Source organism: Tupaia chinensis, unplaced genomic scaffold (assembly GCF_000334495.1).
Source record: "Tupaia chinensis unplaced genomic scaffold, TupChi_1.0 Scaffold000217_1, whole genome shotgun sequence".
Lineage (NCBI taxonomy): Eukaryota > Metazoa > Chordata > Mammalia > Scandentia > Tupaiidae > Tupaia > Tupaia belangeri.
The window spans coordinates 3,015,189-3,021,367 of record NW_006159692.1 but is presented as its reverse complement, the minus strand read 5'-3'; positions in this window follow the sequence as shown (position 1 = coordinate 3,021,367).

The window sequence follows — 6,179 nt, the reverse complement described above, 5'->3', positions numbered from 1 at the left end:
GATTCTTATACAAGTGATTACTAAGAGCTCTGGAAGGGAATGAAGGAGCCAGGACAAGGCAGAAGAAAAGAGGCAAAGCTGTGATTTCAGGAACAGTCTATCCCAATCATGGGGTGCTGGAGCATAAACTGCACCCAGAGGTCAGAAGGTGTGGCTGTCATGCCCTGCCCCAAGTCATGAGAGGGTAAGACTTCTCAAGCTAATCTGGGTACTTGACTGCCAGCGACCAAGGGCAGTGCTCTGGGCAAGGGTGGAAATAAGGCATGAATAGCCGATGTCTGAAGCAGCGAGGGATAGGTATGCCAGTCACAAGATTAGTTAAGTGTGTATTTGTTTATTAAAAACAATTCCTTAGAAGCTAAGGATGCTAAACTTCTCTAGACTATGTATTGCAAATGTACTTTCCCAGTTGTTTGTACTCTCTTATTTATTTTTAAATATTTTTGCCTTGGGTATGTGCACTTACAGGGGAGAGACAGAGACAGTGAAAGTGAGAAATCATTTCCCAGAGGGGATGGCCACATCACAATCCCTTCTCCTGGGATCTTGGGCATGCACACACACACAGGCACCCAGCATCATTTTCAAGCCACCAGGTCTAAGACTTGAGCCATGGTTGGCCCTTGTGGGAGTCCAGTGACATAACTGTTACATCATTTGCTGGTCCCTGTTTGTATTATTCTAACAGAACATCTTACAGAAACTGACTTTTTAGTTTTCTACTTTTGATGATTACAATTAGGTGTTTTTCAATCTAAGTTTATCTTTCAAAAGCTTTACCCACATTTTTCTCTAGTATTTAGTTTTTTTTTTTTTTTTGTGGTTTTTGCTATAGGGCGTGTGCGCTCGCCAGAAAGACAGAGAGAGAGACACAGAGACAGAAAGCGAGAAATCACCCCCCAGGGGGGATGGTCACGCCGCAATCCCTTCTCCTCCATTCTCCTCTCGGGATCTTGGGCACGCACGCACACGCGCCCGGGGTGAGTTTTAAGCCACCGGGTCTGGGACGCGAACCGCGGTCGACTATGTGGGAGTCCAGCAACATAGCCATTATGCTAACTGCTGGTTCCCGTATTTAGGGTTTTTTTAAACTTACATTTTTATTACACCTGAATTTACTATGGATATGAGAAGAGGCATCTATATAATGGGCCCTGCTCTAAGTAAACTTCTACAAATATTAATCTACTTAACTCTTGCAATGCCAGAGGTAATGAAAAGAGATGAAGGGAGACACACAGAGGTCATGTAATTTGCCCAAGGTCACAGATTCTAATTTCTAGCAAGTCAAGATTTTACCATTAGTTTGTCTTTAGTCTGTGCTCTTAATAGGTATGCTATACTTGCCTCTCCCAAATGCTTTAATATCACTTATTGAAAAATCTCTTTTCTTTTTTATAACTAGGATATAATTCTGCCCCAGACTCCCTATTCTTCTTTGACATTTCTGAATTTCTCCACCAATTCACTTAAAAAATATTATAGGGCTCACCCATGGTCTGGTAGTCAAAGAAGCCAGATCCCTCAAGGCCAACTGTGGTTCCAATCCTAGCCCTGGCAGCTTGAAAAACAAACATGTTGGGCATATGTGCTCCAAATTCTGAGGAGATGGAGAGATGACTGTGGTGTAACCACACTCCATTGTGGGATGCTTTCTCCCATTCCCTCTCTCTGTCAAGTGCATGCACCCTCTGGCAGTAAAAAATATAGTCATAATAGGGCATGTGTGCTAGAGAGAGATTGAAAAGCACCCTCCCTCCACAGAGCATGGTCACACTTCCATTCCCCACCCTCACTGGGATCCTGGGTATGCATGCATGCACCCCATGTTTTCAGGCTGACTTGGCCAGGGACGTAACTTCCATCAGTATGTGTCTTCTAGCTCCACAGCCCAGTACTCTACTAGCTGCACTATAGAGGCTGGGCCAGCACTTAGACTTAATTACCACAGTTTTGTTGCATTGTATACTACTGAGCAGTACAAGTCCCTCCCATTAGCGTTTTTCTCCCACATTCCCTAGGTTTCTCATATTTACTCATTCAGACTACCGGGTCCCCCAAACAAACATACATGAGCAAGCAAAATATTTGTGGGCATTTTGATTTGTATTTTTAAAAATTCATAGTTAATTTGGGAGAGAATCTGATTTACAATATGTCTCATTCAGGAAAGCAGAATGTCTCTTTCCACATAGTCTAGTCTTAATTCCTTTTTATTCTTTCTAGTCCATTGTTTTCACTGAAAATTTTCTTCATAGAAGTCCTACATATTTCTAAGTAACTTAGGTCTTTGTGCAAAAGGTGCCACCGGGTCTGGGACGTGAACCGCGGTCGACTATGTGGGAGTCCAGCAACATAGCCATTACGCTAACTGCTGGTTCCCGTATTTAGGGTTTTTTTAAACTTACATTTTTATTACACCTGAATTTACTATGGATATGAGAAGAGGCATCTATATAATGGGCCCTGCTCTAAGTAAACTTCTACAAATATTAATCTACTTAACTCTTGCAATGCCAGAGGTAATGAAAAGAGATGAAGGGAGACACACAGAGGTCATGTAATTTGCCCAAGGTCACAGATTCTAATTTCTAGCAAGTCAAGATTTTACCATTAGTTTGTCTTTAGTCTGTGCTCTTAATAGGTATGCTATACTTGCCTCTCCCAAATGCTTTAATATCACTTATTGAAAAATCTCTTTTCTTTTTTATAACTAGGATATAATTCTGCCCCAGACTCCCTATTCTTCTTTGACATTTCTGAATTTCTCCACCAATTCACTTAAAAAATATTATAGGGCTCACCCATGGTCTGGTAGTCAAAGAAGCCAGATCCCTCAAGGCCAACTGTGGTTCCAATCCTAGCCCTGGCAGCTTGAAAAACAAACATGTTGGGCATATGTGCTCCAAATTCTGAGGAGATGGAGAGATGACTGTGGTGTAACCACACTCCATTGTGGGATGCTTTCTCCCATTCCCTCTCTCTGTCAAGTGCATGCACCCTCTGGCAGTAAAAAATATAGTCATAATAGGGCATGTGTGCTAGAGAGAGATTGAAAAGCACCCTCCCTCCACAGAGCATGGTCACACTTCCATTCCCCACCCTCACTGGGATCCTGGGTATGCATGCATGCACCCCATGTTTTCAGGCTGACTTGGCCAGGGACGTAACTTCCATCAGTATGTGTCTTCTAGCTCCACAGCCCAGTACTCTACTAGCTGCACTATAGAGGCTGGGCCAGCACTTAGACTTAATTACCACAGTTTTGTTGCATTGTATACTACTGAGCAGTACAAGTCCCTCCCATTAGCGTTTTTCTCCCACATTCCCTAGGTTTCTCATATTTACTCATTCAGACTACCGGGTCCCCCAAACAAACATACATGAGCAAGCAAAATATTTGTGGGCATTTTGATTTGTATTTTTAAAAATTCATAGTTAATTTGGGAGAGAATCTGATTTACAATATGTCTCATTCAGGAAAGCAGAATGTCTCTTTCCACATAGTCTAGTCTTAATTCCTTTTTATTCTTTCTAGTCCATTGTTTTCACTGAAAATTTTCTTCATAGAAGTCCTACATATTTCTAAGTAACTTAGGTCTTTGTGCAAAAGGTTCTCTTTTGATGTTATATTTTACTACTTACAGTTTGAGGCACTAAGGAGTTAGCCTGAGAAGAGCCCCTTACCAGAGCAACATGAATTCTGCTAAAATTGAAATAAGAACACTGAATTTGTGGTGAAGCTATCGTAGAATGGTGAAATCACTGATGATTTACGAAAACTTTAGTAGAGACAATGCCCCAAAGAAATGAGCATTTACAAATGAAGAACTTGTTTTAAGAAAGAATGAAATGATGTTGAAGGCGATGCATCCGTGGCGGATCATCCACTTCAATTTGTGAGAAAAAAATGAAGCTCGTTTGTGCTCTCATTAAAGAGGACTGGCTATCAACAGCAGAAACAGTAGCCAACATAAAGCCTGGTTCAACTAACACAATTCTGAGAAATCAGTTGACCAAACTTTCTGCTCAATGGGTGCCAAAACTGTTGTACCCAGATCAAGAGCAGAGCTTTCAATAGACAATTTAAACAGGTGGGATCAAGATCCTGAAGCATTGCTTTGAAGAAATGTAGCAGATGACACCTGGCTTTATCGGTATGATCCTGAAGACAAACCACAAACACTGGCCACCAACAGGTGGAAGTGGCGTAGCCAAAGCAAAGAGCAAATGTCATGGGAAGTGTTTTGGAATGCTCAAAGCATTTTGCTTTCTGGAGGGCCAAACAATAATAACGTCTGCTTATTAGAATGTTTTGAAAAAATTAGCTGATCTTCAGCAGAAAAATGCCCCATGGGAGCTTCATCAAAGAGTCCTTCTCACCACCACAATGCTCTTGCTCATTACTCTCATAAAATAAGGGTGATTTGTGAGTTTCAATGAGAAATCATCAGGCATGCATCTTATTGACCTGATTTGGCTCCTTCTGACTTTGTTTCCTATTCTGAAAAAATTTTTCAAAGAGCATCCATTTTTCTTCAGTTAATAATGTGAAGAATGGGACCAGCAGTTGGAGTAATGGCTATGTCGCTGGACTCCCATGTAGTTGACTGCAGTTCAAGTCCCTTACTTGGTGGCTTAAACTCACTCCAGGTGCGTGTGCGTGTGTGCCCGAGATCCTGAGAAAGAGAATGGAGAAGGGATTGCAGCATGGCCATCCCCCTGAGGGGTGATTTCTCGTTTCTGTCTCTTTGTCAAGTGCATGTACCCTATAGCAAAAAACTCTCAAAAAACAAACAAACAAACAAAAATACAATGTGAAGAAAAAAAGAGAAAAGATACAGCTCTGACGTGATTTAATCCCAGGAGCCTTAGTTCTTAAGTGATGGACTGAATGGCTGTATTACTGCTTACAAAAGCGTCTGGAACTTGGTGGAACATACATTGAGAAATAAAGTTTATATTTTTATCTTTTAATTCCATTTTTTCCACAAACTTTATGAAGTCGCCCTATAACATGAAAATTGAACAGATATTCTGAAAACATTTTGAACTTAAAATATGTAAATATCCACAGGAAAAATATATGTATACACATTTATTTGCATATGTACAATATTCTTCTATCTTTATTTTGCCACAGGCTTTTACTGTTATTTTTAAAAAGTGGATTTAAAATTTTATCAAGTGTCTTTTTGGTATCTATTAAAAATTGTCTGGTTTTGGGGCCAGCAGGTGGCATGGTAGTTAAGGTGCTGGACTCCCACATGGCTGACCATGGTTTGAGTCCCGAACCTGGTGGCTTGCTTTCTCACTTCCTCTTCCCTCTCCCTGGTCAAAATAAAATAAATAAATAAGATTAAATAAATTAACTATTTAAAAAGAGTTTTGGTTTTTTTTTCTCATTATACTTATTAATGTGATAAAGTATACTGTAATAAAAAGTAAAAGATCATAATATTCAGAACTGGAACATCTTTACATTCCTGAAATATGTCTTATCTGGTCATGCTGTTTTAATGGTTTCTTTTTACAAATATTTCATTTACACATCTATATTTATAAGTGAGATTGGCATGACACTCCTTAAATTATTATTTTTTTTTCCTTTAGAGGTTTCTGCTTTTGGGAGCATGTGCTTACCAGAGAGAGAGAGAAAGTGAGAAATCCCCTCCTCCCCGCCCCAAGAGGAGATGGCCATGTCCAATCCCTTCTCCTCCATTCTCTTCCTGGGATCTTGGGCATGCACATACACATGCCCAAAGTGAGTTTTAAGCCACAGGGTCGAGGACTTGAACTATGGTTGGGCGAGTCCAGTGACGTAACTGCTACACCATCTGCTGTCCCCCAAATCTTTCTTTTTAAAGTTATCTTTTCTCTGACTCTCAAACAGTGTTATTTTCCTCATTTAAAATAATTTTTCAATCACGCTTCTTGTTTTCTGATTTAAAAAATGTTTTAATTGTACCTCTTGTTTCACTTCACTTCACATGTGAGTGCATGCCCAAACTCCCCAGAGGTAACTGGAGGAGAAGGGACTGCGGTGTGGTCATCTCTTCTGGGGGGCGATTTCTCCCTTTTTGTCTCTCTGTCCCTCTCTGGCAAATGCATGTGCCCTATAGCAAGAAATCTCTCTTAAAAAAAGAGTATATTTAAATTCATTAAGCTGGTAACCTTTT